Source organism: Schistocerca serialis, chromosome 1 (assembly GCF_023864345.2).
Source record: "Schistocerca serialis cubense isolate TAMUIC-IGC-003099 chromosome 1, iqSchSeri2.2, whole genome shotgun sequence".
NCBI lineage: Eukaryota > Metazoa > Arthropoda > Insecta > Orthoptera > Acrididae > Schistocerca > Schistocerca serialis.
This window is the reverse complement of record NC_064638.1, coordinates 797,918,042-797,933,678: the sequence shown is the minus strand read 5'-3', so window position 1 is coordinate 797,933,678 and position 15,637 is coordinate 797,918,042. Positions and strand designations below refer to the sequence as shown.

The 15,637-nt window shown below is 43.4% G+C and overlaps 1 protein-coding gene across 1 annotated transcript in view; it reads left to right on the top strand.

Annotated features, from left to right (window-relative positions):
- The window catches only part of LOC126483852 (uncharacterized), a 225,298-nt gene that overhangs the window by 196,318 nt on the left and 13,343 nt on the right, over window positions 1-15,637 (top strand). The window lies entirely within an intron of this gene.

Below are 15,637 nucleotides of genomic sequence, written 5' to 3'. Positions count from 1 at the left end.
GAAGTCTATTTATTTGTCTGTAAGAAAAGAAAGGGAGAATTAAAAATTTCATAATTTTTACCTGTGTATGAATAAATACACTACTGGCCATTAAAATTGCTACACCAAGAAGATGACGTGCTACAGACGCGAAATTTAACCGTCACGAAGAAGATGCTGTGATATGCAAATGATTAGCTTTTCAAAGCATTCACACAAGGTTGGCGCCGGTGGTGACACCTACAACGTGCTGACATGAGGAAAGTTTCCAACCAATTACTCATACACAAGCAGCAGCTGACCGGCGTTGCCTCGTGAAACGTTGTTGTGATGCCTCGTGTAAGGAGAAGAAATGTGTACCATCACGTTTCCGACTGATAAAGGTCGGATTGTAGCCTATCGCGATTGCGGTTTATCGTATCGCGACATTGCTGCTCGCGTTGGTCGAGATCCAATGACTGTTAGCAGAATATGGAATCGGTGGTTTCAGGAAGGTAATACGGAACGCCGTCCTGGATCCCAATGGCCTCGTATCACTAGCAGTCGAGATGACAGGCATCTTATCAACGCATGGCTGTAACGGATCGTGCAGCCACGTCTCGATCCCTGAGTCAACAGATGCGGACGTTTGCAAGCCAACAACCATCTGCACGAACAGTTCGACGTTTGCAGTACGTCGGAGACCATGGCTGCGGTTACGTTTGACGCTGCATCACAGACAGGAGCGCCTGCGATGGTGTACTCAACGACGAACCTGGCTGCACGAATGGCAAAATGTCATTTTTTCGGATGAATCCAGGTTATGTTTACATCATCTTGATGGTCGCATCCGTGTTTCGCGACATCGCGGTGAACGCACATTGGAAGCGTGTATTCGTCATTACCATACTGGCGTATCACCTGGCATTATGTTACCGGGTGCCATTGGTTACACGTCTCGGTCACCTCTTGTTCGCATTGACGGCACTTTGAACAGTGGACGTTACATTTCAGATGTGTTACGACCCGTGGCTCTACTCTTCATTCGATCCCTGCGAAACCCTACATTTCAGCAGGATAATGCACGACCGCATTACATTTCAGATGTGTTACGACCCGTGGCTCTACTCTTCATTCGATCCCTGCGAAACCCTACATTTTAGCAGGATAATGCACGACCGCATGTTGCAGGTCCAGTACGGGCCTTTCTGCTTACAGAAAATGTTCGACTGCTGCCCTGGCCAGCACATTCTCCAGATCTCTCATCAATTGAAAACGTCTGGTCAATGGTGGTCCAGCAACTGGCTCGTCACAATACGCCAGTCACTACTCTTGAAGAACTGTGGTATCGTGTTGAAGCTGCATGGACAGCTTACCTGTACACGCCATCCAAGCTCTTTTTGACTCAATGCCCAGGCGCATCAAGGCCGTTATTACGGCCAGAGGTGGTTGTTCTGGGTACTGATTTCTCAGAATCTATGCACCCAAATTGCGTGAAAATGTACTCACATGTCAGTTCTAGTATAATATATTTGTCCAATGATACCAGTTTATCATCTGCATTTCTTCTTGGTGTAGCAATTTTAATGGCCAGTAGTGTATTTAAGTGTTAGTCATTAAGTGTATCTTATTAAAACTATTGCTCCTAAATAGGAGTGATGCCCTTCAATTATTATACATGTAGAAAATAAAAGAAACTCTCTGAATAATTGTTATCATATAGTTGTAGCAAAATAATCTGTTTGCAAATGACTCATTTAGTACAAAAATAGTAGCGCTCACGAATTATAAAAAATCTGTTGACATTTACAGAAAGAAGAAATTAAGGAATCAAACGAAATATAAAATGAAATGAAAAAATTCCAATTAAACCATCAGCGAAATGCACAACTGTGACATTTTCTGTTTCATTAATGGGATTGCGAAAATTTGGTCGAGGGATCCCGAATTCCTTAGCGTCCGTTCTCACGCTCATTCCATCTGCAGTTGCATCTAATGCTTTCCCTAAAACCTCTTGTGACCACTATCATCGCCTTTTGGCTTTGTTATAATCACTTATGCCTTTTGCCATTTTTATTTTACGAACACAAATCAAATTCGACAACTCTGCTCTTTGTAATAACCTCCCCGTCAGAAGTTCATGGGCACCAACATAAACCACATTTAATTATGACAGATGAGATTCTGAGTAAAGAGAACTACTCACTGTTATTGTTACAACAAATGTATTAAATACAGCCCATATCGCTCTTATTGGAGATCTGCTTTACGTCTACGTCAATAATTTCCCAAATTCAGTTGAACGTTAGACTAATAAACGAGCTTTCCAGGCATATATAATAGTATATTATTTACAAATTATTCAAGATATTTGAAAAAGTCATTCTCTCCGAATCTCGTCAAACGTAGAAGTCAAAAGTAACGACCCAAAATGGAGGGAAACCAATCGCAGTTGAAGTGCGTTATTCTAACAAATGTTGCTAATAGTTAACACTTGCTACGCCTAATGTGACCGGATAGTTACCAACCAACTCAGATAACTGCGCCCAGAGCAACCACGGCTGAATTATTCCAGTTAATCTCCCTGATTGTCGCCGTTTACTGACGTGCAAATATTTCTAACCTAAGTTGATCTGGTAGTCCATTTAAGCATGTATTACAACAGCAACTTGATTTACCCATCCCATTTACTAATTTAATGTGAGTACGTCATAATCTCTCTTCATAGTCATAAAAGCACAGTTTTCTGATTAGATACTACGTATCTGTGCACCACGTCCCGCTATCAGCGGAAGAGAGGTATCAGCCTAGAAAAGCCCTACAGGCTCACCCCGTCTTCTTCACGCACTGTGTACATCTAGTTGTCAATGCTGACAGACAACCAACAATGCGATAAATGACCGCAGAAATCACTGTCGCACGTGGGTCGAACATATCCGTTAGGACAGTATTGTGAGCTTTGCCGTTAATGGGCTATAGCTGCAGACGACCAACGCGAATGCCTACGCTGCCTGCAGCGCCTCTACTGGGATCGTGACCACATCGGTAGGATCCTAGACGACTAAAATACCTTGGCGTGCTAAGATCAGTTGGTAAGAGCCGAGGGGAGGGTTCGAGCGTGGCCCAGACCCCACGAAGCCATGGACCGAAGTTGTTAGCAAGGCACTGTGCAAGATGATGTTGGCTCCATAATGTATTTATATAGAATGGACTGGGTCCTCTGATCCAAGTGAACCGATAATTGACTGGAAATGGTTATGTTGAGCTACCTGAAGACATTTGCAGCCAGTCATGGACTTCATGTTCCCAAACAGCGATGTCATGTGACTGGGCAACTGTTCGTGATTGGTATGGAGAACATCCTGGACAATTCGAACGAATGATTTGGCCATCCAGTCACTCAACACGTATCACATCTAATATTTATGGGACATAAAGAACTCGCACCGGCAACATTTTCGAGATTATGGACGGCTATAGAAGCAGCATGGCTCAGGGAGCTTCCAACGGCTTGTTGAGTCCAGGCCACGTCGGCTTGCTACACAACGCCGGGCAAAAGGAGGTTCAATATGATATTAGGAGGTATCCCATGACTTTTCTCACCTCAATGTGTGTACGCCGCTAACAGTTTGTACACCTCTCCAAATGGCCGCTAGCAACTCTCGCTGATCGTCACCACAACAAAGCAATAATACAGTTTAAAGCCAATAGGGAAAGAGTCACACACAAGACGGCACCTCCAAATTTGCACGAAACCACTGATGTTTCTTGGAGTGAATGAACCCTAGCCAATTCACCCAACGCCAGCCTCAGCTAGCTCGTGAGTGCACGCTTTGCTCTGACGTCTCTCTATCTTTACCGAACGAGTATACGGTGATTAATCCGCAACACACGCCGAGAAAAATAGGATATCGCCTAAGTGGAACGCTACGGCCGCGCCCGGGAACGGACTTCGAATTCTCTCTGTCTTCCGTACTGGTATAAGTAACTCGATTGATCACGAAAGATCGCCTACTCCGGACTTCTGAAATACACAATGAGGAAACTACCTCCGTCCCAAATCGAGCACCACTTCTATATCCCACAAGGGCAGCCGGCTGCCTCTACCATTTCGAGCGATCATTTCCTGATCCGCTTATAAAGCTTTTGTAAAGTGCTGCTCCCTGACAGGACTTTTAGAATTAACTCTGCAGCGTGTGTCGGAAAACACCGGTCCTAATTGAGAAGCTGATCGCTCTTAAAGTCTTAAGGCTAACAAAAAACTTCATCTCACTTGCAGCCGGAAATTGGCTGAGGAAAGTACAGAACAATAGGGTATGCCAGCAGGAAATAAGATGTTAACAATCCTTATCGGAGCGTCGTAATGACGACAGGTAGAAATGGCACACTTTGCACCACATTGTGTCCCAGATAAAAAGTGCGTGCGTTCTTCTAGGGTTCTCTGGTTTCACTTCGTTTTCTCCTGTCCAGCAGTCTTACAGCTACGAATGAGTTTTGATAGTTTTGTAACTTTCTTGTGAAGGGTATCGAAAGAAAAACGCTGATTACCAAAATGAGTTCTTCAACACTATGCGATATTTCAGGTTTCAGTAGTATCAACGCTGTTAGTTTTGAGTTGTGAACAGTACATCACATCATTACTTTAAAAGCATACATTTAAATAAAGCTTTTATCATTTCACTTACTGATGTTAATCAGTCTGCTGACGATTTTCAAAGTTAGTCACAGAGGAGTCCAGTCTGCTCTCGCTTTTGGCCTGTTGTAACGGCGGACCAGAACGCATATTTCTTGAAGTTAGTATACACATGCTTCTCGTCTGTTAACCTGATGCTTTAGGTCACATGGAGTACTTCTTGTTTGCATGTGTGTGCCTGGAGAACTGTGGCCGAGTTTTCGTCTGTGAAAGAATTTTCCAAAACAGAATTGAAAATCTGAGTAGCCAATATATTTCCCGTTTTGACGAAAATGACTTTTATTTTGCTATTGAAATAGTAATAGTCTGTTACTGCTTCTTCAAAGAAGCAAAATATCCAAGAACTATTTTCAGCATTTGCGTCAAAATTTTTGGATACAAACACGCGATTTTGAAGGACATCCGTGTGATGAAGAGAAAAATGACAAGGATGTCCTTCAAAATCGTGTGTATGTATCCAAAAATTTTCATAGGTTTTGCACACCGTGGATTACTTGTAGTATATCACCTCTTTACGATGGGAGTGATCACGCCTCGGTCAAAGCAGTGCACTACGTGGGAGAATATGGAAAGAGGAATACGGATAAGGCGAGGCTCGTCACACCTGAACTTTCTGTCGCCTTTAGTAATGCTCCTCACTACTTACGTGGCACAGTGTTGAACGCCATACGGAAAAACAGGAAGACGGAGACTACCAGTTCAACGGCATCCACTGCCCGCCAGACACTGTGTACGAATAAAGCAAGCTTTGTTTCGAACGAATGATTACAGCTCGTATAATTTTCACAGAAGCTGCTAACCCGGCTGGTAAGTGGTGTGACGGGTGGTGTGCAGAGATCACAGATGACCTCTGTATAATCGTTTTAAGCCCGCCAGTGAGTCCCATGACGTCATCTCCGAACTCGTCGTCTCTGTGTGCTCGTAGGCTCGACTCGTTACTTTCCGCCGCTGCCCACTCGCCACTGGCGTCTGTTGTCGGGTACAAGTGGACTCGACTCGCTCTGGAAAGAGAGCGAGCACACGAGGTCGCAAGCATAACCGAGCACTCGGGGCACTGCCGCTACTTAAGCAACCTTTCTGAAAGAAACTTCCGCCATTACACTGTGAATTACTATTAATTAGATCACACACTCATGATTTCGGCTTGATAGCTGTTTTGAAGTCCAAGTTGAAATGTCACAAAAGTACAACCTGCCTAAATGACATTACCAACCATTAGGGGTGACGATTATTATATACCAATACTAGCGGACCCGACAGACTTGTCCTGCATGATATTTCAAGCGATTAGGATATTAAATAAAGTATGAAATGAAAGGCAAATAATATAATAATTTCATTATTCTTTCTTTTGAAAAAACAGCAATTTTTCTAAAAACAATTCGTTACGATCAATAATGTTTGTTTAATTTTATCTTAATGCGAGTTGATGAACAATATTTTTATTCAATTTTTTTTTCTTTATTGTAATTTTAGCACCTCATACAGGCGGGCTGTCAGCAGCATAGTACGCCGCTCTTCAGCCTTAAGTGGTATAATCATATGACAAAGAGGCGACATAGACAATACAATGAATATGGCGGGCATAAAAAGTAGAGACAAAAAACAATAAACATGAAGCCGTTCACGCTGGACGATAAAAACACTAACACTTGTTGACACGGCGCACAGAACACGGAGGACGGCGACGGCACATGTGAACAGTGGAGTTGTAACTGCGAAAGAACGCGAAACACAAAATGAAGCACACACACGAGACACTGATGGCGATGATCTCCGGTGCGCGAATGTTAACTATGCGCGTGCAAGTCCGGGGACCTGCCAAGAGAGGAGGAGGAGGAAGGGGAGTGGGAGAGCGAGAGGGGAGAGCAGAGATGCCACGGGCATGGGAGATAGGGGGGGAGGAAGGGGGAGGGGAAGCCCGGGGGAAGAGGGGTGGAGGGAGGACAGGGGAAAAGGAAAGAGAAGGGAAGGGGAGAGAAGGGAGGGAGGCTGCCTAAAGGAAAGGACACCGGAAGTAGGGGGTGGGGCAGGGTCAAAGTTGATAGGAGGGGTAGATGGAGGGGAGGCGGACATCATCAGGGAGGGGGAGCTGGCGGAAGCCACCTTGGGAGAGGGTAAGGAGGGTGGAGAGATGGAGACCGGGTGGGACATGGGAATACAGGCGCGGCAGCGGGCGAGGGTGGGAGAGGATCGGGGAGACGAGCGGGTGAGGAGGATCGAGTTTACGGGAGGTGTACGGGATCCATATCCTTTTTTTATTCAATTCCTGAGGAGTATAAATGAATAAACTTGACGGTTTACCAATGCGAGAACATGCCACATATATTTGGCCATGTGAAAGGACCGGCTTTTCTAGATACAACCCACAAATTGACATTGTTCGACCTTGTGACTTATTAATAGTCATGGCAAATGCCAAGCGAATTGAAAATTGCAGACGTCTGAATGGAATGGGAGAGTCTGAAGGGATCATTGGAATTCGTGGCAGGAGAACAACTTCACCTTCAAATTTGCCGTTCAAAATTGTAGCTTCAAGAACACTGCCCATAATTTTTATGACTAATCTTGTACCGTTGTACAGCTTAGGTGCATTTAAATTCCGAAGCAAAATGATAGGTGATTCAATTTTTAATCGCATGTTATGTGGTGGCATTCCTGGTAAATCCAGCGAATTCAAAAATTCAACAGGATAGTTGACTGCTTCGTCAGAATCGGTAACAGTGTCGATCGATTTGAACAATATCTCATTTCCGGGCAGTGACTGTTGTATTTTGAAGTTAATAGCGTCAACCTCGATATTTTTGTGGCTAAAATAGCTCATTCACGAAGCCACGCATGATTAATGTAATTAGCTTGTAAATATGGAAATATGCTTTCAATCAAAGCATCTTTCATATTTGCAATGTTGTAGAAATTGTCTGGCATTGTGATGCATTTTGTGTCTCCATGCAATGATATTGTTCCATTTCCAGTGTTGAGCAATTGCTCAGAGAATGATAGTGCCAATGGATCGTTTTGCAGTTGAACACGTATATTTGCGTTAAGACGTAATGTACTGACTTTTCGCCATAGAAAAGATTTTTTTATACATGCGTTAATTTCATCCGCATATGTGGCGCGTGGAATGACCGGCATTGTCTGTATAACATCACCGGACAGCAGCAGTAAGGCACCACCGAAAAGCCTGGTGTTATTATTTAGATATTTCATCATTGTATCGAGAGCTTCAAGTGAATGCTTGTGGGCCATAGTGCATTCATCCCAGATAATGATTTTGCATTTTTGCGAAACTTTAGCCATACCAGAATGCTTTTGTATGTTGCACATTGCATCTGGATTTGTGTGACTGTTCAACGGCAACTTGAGTGCTGAATGTGCAGTCCGTCCGCCATCGAGCAAAGTGGCTGCTATACCTAATGAAGCAATTGCTAACGCAATATGATTTTATGATCGAATGCGTGCAAGTATTAGTGAGATGAGAAACGTTTTCCCAGTGCCACCTGGTGCGTCCAAGAAAAAGAATCCACGTTCTTCTGCTGCAATTGACAAATTAATTCGATGGTATACTTTCTTTTGTTCATCAGTGAGTAGTTGCTCACTATTTTCAACGAAAGTAGTTAGAGAGACCGTATTGAACTGTTGTTCGTGCTGAATCTCGCTGTTAGTGATGTCTGTTGCTGGGCGGTTAGGTGAGGGCATACCAAAATGAATGAGTCCCATATTCGAAATCAGAATGCAAATATCTTCCATCTTTATTAGCGCCTCCTTATATATTTCCGGCGAAAAATCGATATTGGGATCTTGATCAGCTATCCGTGTGCGATGCAGAATGTCTTCGCTCATGTATTCTTTACATTTGTCCCAGAGGACAGAAGCTTGAGATGGAAAACATGTCGTCAATAATATGGCGAATAATTGGCGATTTTGATGAGGAGAGGAACTCAATGTTGCAAAAAAAATGGCTCTGAGCACTATGGGGCTTAACACCTATGGTCATCAGTCCCCTAGAACTTAGAACTACTTAAACCTAACTAACGACATAACACAACACCCAGTCATCACGAGGCAGAGAAAATCCCTGACCCCGCCGGGAATCGAACCCGGGAACCCGGGCGCGGGAAGCGAGAACGCTACCGCACGACCACGAGCTGCGGACACTCAGTGTTGCATCTGCAATCCCAATGGTTGTCATCTTCCAGCAAATGTAATTCGCGACACGCATCATGATATGTGTCGTACAAAATGCCATTGACTGCTCGCAAGTATTGGAAGGACGTCGATCCAGGAACATTAACCAACAATAAACGCAAGGAGAAACATTCGCGTTGCTTTGGATGAACTGTGTATAATCGGCCTAATGTACTTCCCATAAATATGCCATTGTATCCTTCAACCGGAACACCTGGCTTTCGTGGTTCCCACTTTTTTTGGCTGTTTGTTCCATGCGAAATATCGTGGCACATCAGTATGCATTAATGTCTTTGCGAATTGACTGGGAATACCTGGTCGGTTGCATAGTTCGAAAAATTCAATTAATGTGGTTTTTGGGGCAATTGATGCACGTTGTAGAGCAGTCTCTTCCGTGAAATAAACACGCTCTCCATTTTCAAGGTGCACGGCCAAATGTATAACAGCAGGGTCTCTTTCGTGTATCGCAAAACCCAGAATATGCCAAACTGCTTCATTGCTGCTGATATATCGGCCAACTTGATACCGTGTTATTTCATCGTTTTCGTTAACATTGAGAACAGCAATTACAGCCATATCACTGCCCTTATGGACATATTTGCATATACATTTTATGGACTTCACCGAACTTCAGAGCTCAATGTTTATGTGTGCTTTGTAGATTTTACCCAGCAACGGTGAACACGGAACCACCCAGTGATTGTCAGTGTCAACTGTTGTACCGTTTGACATGCGTAATTGATGTGATTGACTACCATGGTCAATGTCTCTACGACGATACAATGGATAACCATCGATATTAGTGATTGTATCATTTATACAATATTTTGTAAAACGTTTCGTACATTTTCCTTTGTCCATGCACGGCTCCGTCATGTTTATAGCACCGCATGGACCATGGATAATGTTAGCGGTAACAATCTCATACAATTCTTGATCGATATTCCGATCCGGAATTTCTGCTGAGATAATTTTATCAGTTTCTTCAGACTGTATTTTGTCGACCAACCAAATCAAAAAATGCGCGTGTGGCAAACCCCGTTTTAGCCATTCAACATAATACAGCCAGCAACGTGCTTTGCCACATACAGAGGAATGTATAATCAAGTTCATCAACGATTTTAACTTTTGTCTGAAGACACGTTCAGTGATATAGTGCCGATCTATTGCAGTTTGACCTGGCAATAACGCAATTTTAATTTCGTACCATTTTGGATCATACGTAAATGTAATGAACAAATCTGGTCGTCCGTACGCGCGCACAAAATTCATGGCGTCTTGAATGTATTCTTGCATATGACGTGGGCTACCAATATATGATGATGGAAGAATATATGACGTACCGATTTCGTTGATATTAGTTATTCCATCTACGTTACCAACAATAGCATCACGCGAATGAATGTATTCCTCAGCTCGAAGTTTCGCTTGATTATACCTGATGTATCGTAATCGCTCGCTTTCAATTTTCGCATACATATCAACGATATATTGATGAAACAGCTGGTGGCATCGGAGATTATTATTGTCATCATTGGCACGAATCATCAACCGATATGCGTAAAAGTTCACCGCGCTTACTTTCTTGCTGGTTTCTGCACCTGCGAAGTAAAATATAATTAAGACATAAAGAAATAAATCGTGCATAAAAATAAAATATTAGGTAATGACATGTGTAGATTGTACCTGTTGCTGGAGTTCTTTGTTTGATATTTAAATGATATCCATCTTCTCCTTCCGAAAGTATCAATGGATATTGCAAGGCGTCGTAAGAGCGATGACCGTCTTCAGTCGTAGGCACTGTGTTATCTCTTCGTTGGATTCGTATTCTCGACGTTCAAATGCGTCTCCAACCATAACAACTGCAACTTCATGAATGGTCGGTGCGTTATAACGGCTCGCGTGCTGCCAGATGGTACTTTGTCTGCTTTGATGGCGATCGTATAGTTGTCGTTTTGCAGTCTGCTTGAAACGGTATTGAACAACTGGACCAACTGGTTGTGATTCTGTAAAAACGGTTCTAAAATACCCACAATTTATCGCTCCTCCATGTGCTCGATATGGTTTTACTGGCAGCGTGCGTTTATTTGCTGCTCCTCATCGCCCATGAAGTAGATTTGCAAAACTTTTGATGACGAATTGAATTTGCGAATTTTACGCAAAAACAATTTAGACTGAGATGTAGCTCCAGCCAATAGTGTTTTCAATGGTTCCGGCGGCGAACTCAGTGGTGGCAATACAATTTTTCAAGACGCTCAGCAGAAACCGACCGATTCACCTTTGTATTTGAGTACATGACAGTGTTGGCATTGTTTGTTCATAGCACCGATTACAATTTGTGAATGTGACGAATAGTCGATGACAGACTCATATTCAAACGCAAGGTGAAGAAATTATGCACGTGTCAATGAGCGATACACTTCCAAACGCTGTTGTTCACGTGTTCTGAATGTGTCGGTGATTCGTTGACGGGCCAGTCTTTGTCTCAATGCATTAGCTAGAAGGTGTTCGTTGCGTTGCTCTTGACTTTCATTAGCACGTCTGATTGCAGCCTGGTTTCTTAAAATTTCATTGTCCGTCAGTTGAATTTCTGCCGATTTATTTAACCGACTGTTCTGGACTAACTGTGAATTCCGAGTCCGTCGACCAATATTTCCTCCTCGTCCCCGAATACGTGGCATTGTTTTATGTACGTAACTTATATGTGAGTATAATACACTTAATATTCACTGAAATGCGATACCTGAAACATCAAGACACCGTACAAAAAAATTAAAATGTCAAAATGACGAAACACATATAATATAATAGACTCAAATTAAAATGTCGACAAATAAACGAAATCCTATGCACGTAACTTATATCTGAACATAATACGCTCAATAGTGCACACAAAGCCGGCCGCGGTGGCCGTGCGGTTCTGGCGCTGCAGTCCGGAACCGCGAGGCTGCTACGGCCGCAGGTTCGAATCCTACCTCGGGCATGGGTGTGTGTGATGTCCTTAGGTTAGTTAGGTTTAAGTAGTTCTAAGTTCTAGGGGACTTATGACCTAAGATGTTGAGTCCCATACTGCTCAGAGCCAAGTGCACACAAAAATGCAACGCCATCTATGGTGCTGATTTAAGAATGCAATTTGCCAGGCCCCCACTTGAATGCATACACAAAAATTCATTCAAGTCGATCTAGCCGTTTAGTTGCAGTATAGATAAATAACCTAGATACCTACTGCAGCGCCATCTGCCGGGCTGATTTGTGAACCTATATCATCCAGGCCCCCACTTGAATGCATTCACAAAAATTCATTCAAATCGATCCAGCCGTTTAGTTGCAGTATAGATAAATAACCTACATATCGACTGCAGCACCATCTGCCGGGCTGATTTGTGAATCTAAACCATCCAGGGCACCACCCAAATGCATACAAAAAAGTTCATTCAAATCGGTCTAGCCGTTTAGGAGGAGTTCAGTGACATACACGCGTACAGTAGAATTATATATATAAAGATAATGGCTGTTCAAGAGTGTACACAGGGTGGAGAAAAAATGCCGCATTTGTCGTTCGGCATGCGATTCCTCATCCCAATTCAAGACAAAATAGTACCTATTAAACACAGTCCCAGCAGTAAGTTTAATAGAAACGCAATTTAAAACACGAGGTTTTGGCAATACTGTAACTGCGTGCAGCGTGGCCAGTAACAGGCAGCATGAACTCTGCACTGTACCACAGCTGTCCCTTTAGCTCAGTGAGACGAGGCAACGCCGTCGGAAACAGATACGTATGTAAATTCACCGACCTTCGAGTCACGCTCGCAATAATTTTTTTTTCACTTACAACGTCAAATTGTGTCCAATTTACACCTCCTCAATGGGCTATCTTATTTCTTTCTGTTACAATTACCTTTATTTAAACATTAGGACGAAACACGAACCTCTTACAGACATAAAAGACGATTTTGTTTCATCCATGATACCAATAAAGCCAGTAGAAAATAATAGTCGATACAGTAACATCGTCTGTATGCAATGAGATACACAACATGCAATGGGTAGACTACAATAGATTGCACATTATGCTATGCACAGTAAATCCATTCTGTACATTTGACGTCAAGGCTTATCTTAGAGTGCGTGCTTCGTCCACTTTAGAGAAGATATTCAAAATGACCACTTTGTAATAGCAGACACTTCACCACTCGTTGGATCACACTTTGCTGGACCCTACACAACACACCTGCATCCGCCATTGCCGAAGTGGTATGCTCCCGAGGTTTAGATCATGCACATCCTAGGATGTCCTACCATAAATTTGTTCCTTCATTGTCCGCACAAATAAAAATCTAGTGGATTAAGGTGCGGGGGACGTGGATGCCAGAACACTGGACCTCCATGACCAATCCACATTCCTGAAAATGCTTCATTTAAAAAGTGACACACATTCATATAAAATTGTGGCGGTGCACCATCATGCTAAAACCGCAACTGTCACCGAAAACCAATTGGAATGTTTTTTAATGCGCCAGGCAAAGTATTGGAAACAAACATACGATACGGGGGCACATTCACCTTGTCCATTCGTCTTGTCCAGCAATAAATAAGGGCCCAAAAGCACTCCTGCCCAGATTCGAGCCCGCAGGTTTATGCCAAAGTGTGCCTGAAAGCCACGTTCACGAGTGGATTGCGTTCTGACCAATAAAGGCTGCCGTGGAGGTTCAAAATACCCCCACGAGTGAAGCTAGATTCGTCAGTCCTTATAAAATTATTTATAAAATGTTAGTTATCTTCCATTTGGTGCAAAAACCAATCACAAAACTGCACTCATCGAACGTGGTCTTCTGGCCGATGGTGTTGTTTAACGTGTAATACTTCATCGTGCTACACTTCAACAACCAGTCTTTGAGATATGTGGATGTGCCTTGCAATATCACGGGTACTTCGCTAAGGTGACTGGTGAACGGATTCAAGAATCACGTCCTCTGTTTGTGGAGTACATCTAGTCCTTGAACGACCTCTTTCCATTGCTTGTGGACGAATATTACTGGTTTCCCGAAAGCGTTGCTCCAGACAACGAAAAACATTGTTATCAGGATGGCGCCTTTGACGGTACCGTGCAGCATACGCACGAACAGCAGCAGCAGCAGCAGTTTGGTTATCGGGTGTTCCCCGCACCAAAAGCATTTCGGTACATTGATTGTTTGTGTACTATATCGGGAAGCTGCCCTACATGAACTTCACAGGACCAGTTATGGCTGTGCGCTGCGCGTTTAGTAGACACATGCATGCAGTTTAATGGATCCCACTGTCATATGATTGGCTATTATCATGTGACAAAATGGTCCTGCTTATAAACAACGAATACAAGGGAACGGACGTCTAAAATATATAAAAAAAGGAAACTGATGAGGATCGAGCCATAGCTCCATGGTGGATGTGGATGTTCCAACAGTCCACTCGCTAAGCTACAACGGCTGGTGCTGTAGCATGGGTTGATACACGTTCCTCTGCACATTCCGATGCGCTGCACTATGTGACAGTGTTGCCAGATCCTCGTTTTCATACACGTGTTTTCAAAATTCCAGAAAACATGACATGAGGGTCAAGTGCAGTCTCTAAATAGAGATTAATATTTAAAATACATTTATAACATTCTTAGAAAAATTTACATAAACGAATGGCGGGCCAACCTACATAACTCGCTATTAGCCCATGAAAGTAAGTAGCCATGACCAAAACTGGGCTGTAACAGTGACGTTGTTATGTACCCAGGTTTTGTTTGAAGCAACACATACGGTTTTCTCATGGTAGAGGTGGAATAAACAAGAATATAACCATGTTGTTTCGACTGGGTGAAATTCGTATGTTTTTCTTCAGAAGCGTGGACTATAGCATGAAATTTGTTCCAGATGTTAGTCGTCCTCTAATGTGGCATATACTGATGAGCCAAAACATTATGACTACCTGTTTAATATCTTGTTTGTCCGTCTTTGGAACGAAATACATCCCTGATTCTGTGTATCAGGGCTCTGACAGTCTGCTAGTAGGTTTGTGGAGGCATGTGGCATTAGATGTCTGAACACAGGTCAAATAATTCGCTTAAATGACGGGCCGTTGGTTTTGCGTCCGCGGTGATGGCATCCGATAGCTACTCAGATTGGTTCCATAGGATTTACATCAGGCAAAACTGGTCGCCGAGATGTCAAAGTGAGTTCACTGTAATGCTCCTCAGACCACTGTAGCACGGTTCTGGCTCCTAGACGCGGACAGTTATACGGCTGAAAGATGACATCGAGGTCGGGGAAGACATCAAGCATGAAGGTATGCAGGTGATTCACAGCTGTCAGAGAGTCTCGGATTACTACCACAGGTTCCATGCAAGCGCAGGAGAATGCCTCCTACAGCATTATACTGCTCCTACCAGCCTGCGTTCGTGTCACGCTGCACGTTTCGAGCCGTCATTCACCTCGATGACGGCGTTTGTGGACACTGGAATTGACCTAATGTAACAAAACTGTGACTCACCCGAAGAGGCGATACTTTTCCGTCGATGACGTTCGAATCCTAATGGTCCTGTGTCTACTGCAGTGGTAATTGATGATGTCGTTGTGTCAACATGTGAACATATAGGGGTGGTCTGCTGCGAAGAGCCATGTTCAACAACGTACGATGAACGGTGTGCTCGGAAACACATGTGCGTGCACCAGTATTGTGCTGTGTGAGCAGAAATGCCACAGGTCACCATATGTGCTACTTTACGGATCTTCCGAAGCCCAGGTTCTGTGAGGAGTCGTGGACGTCCAG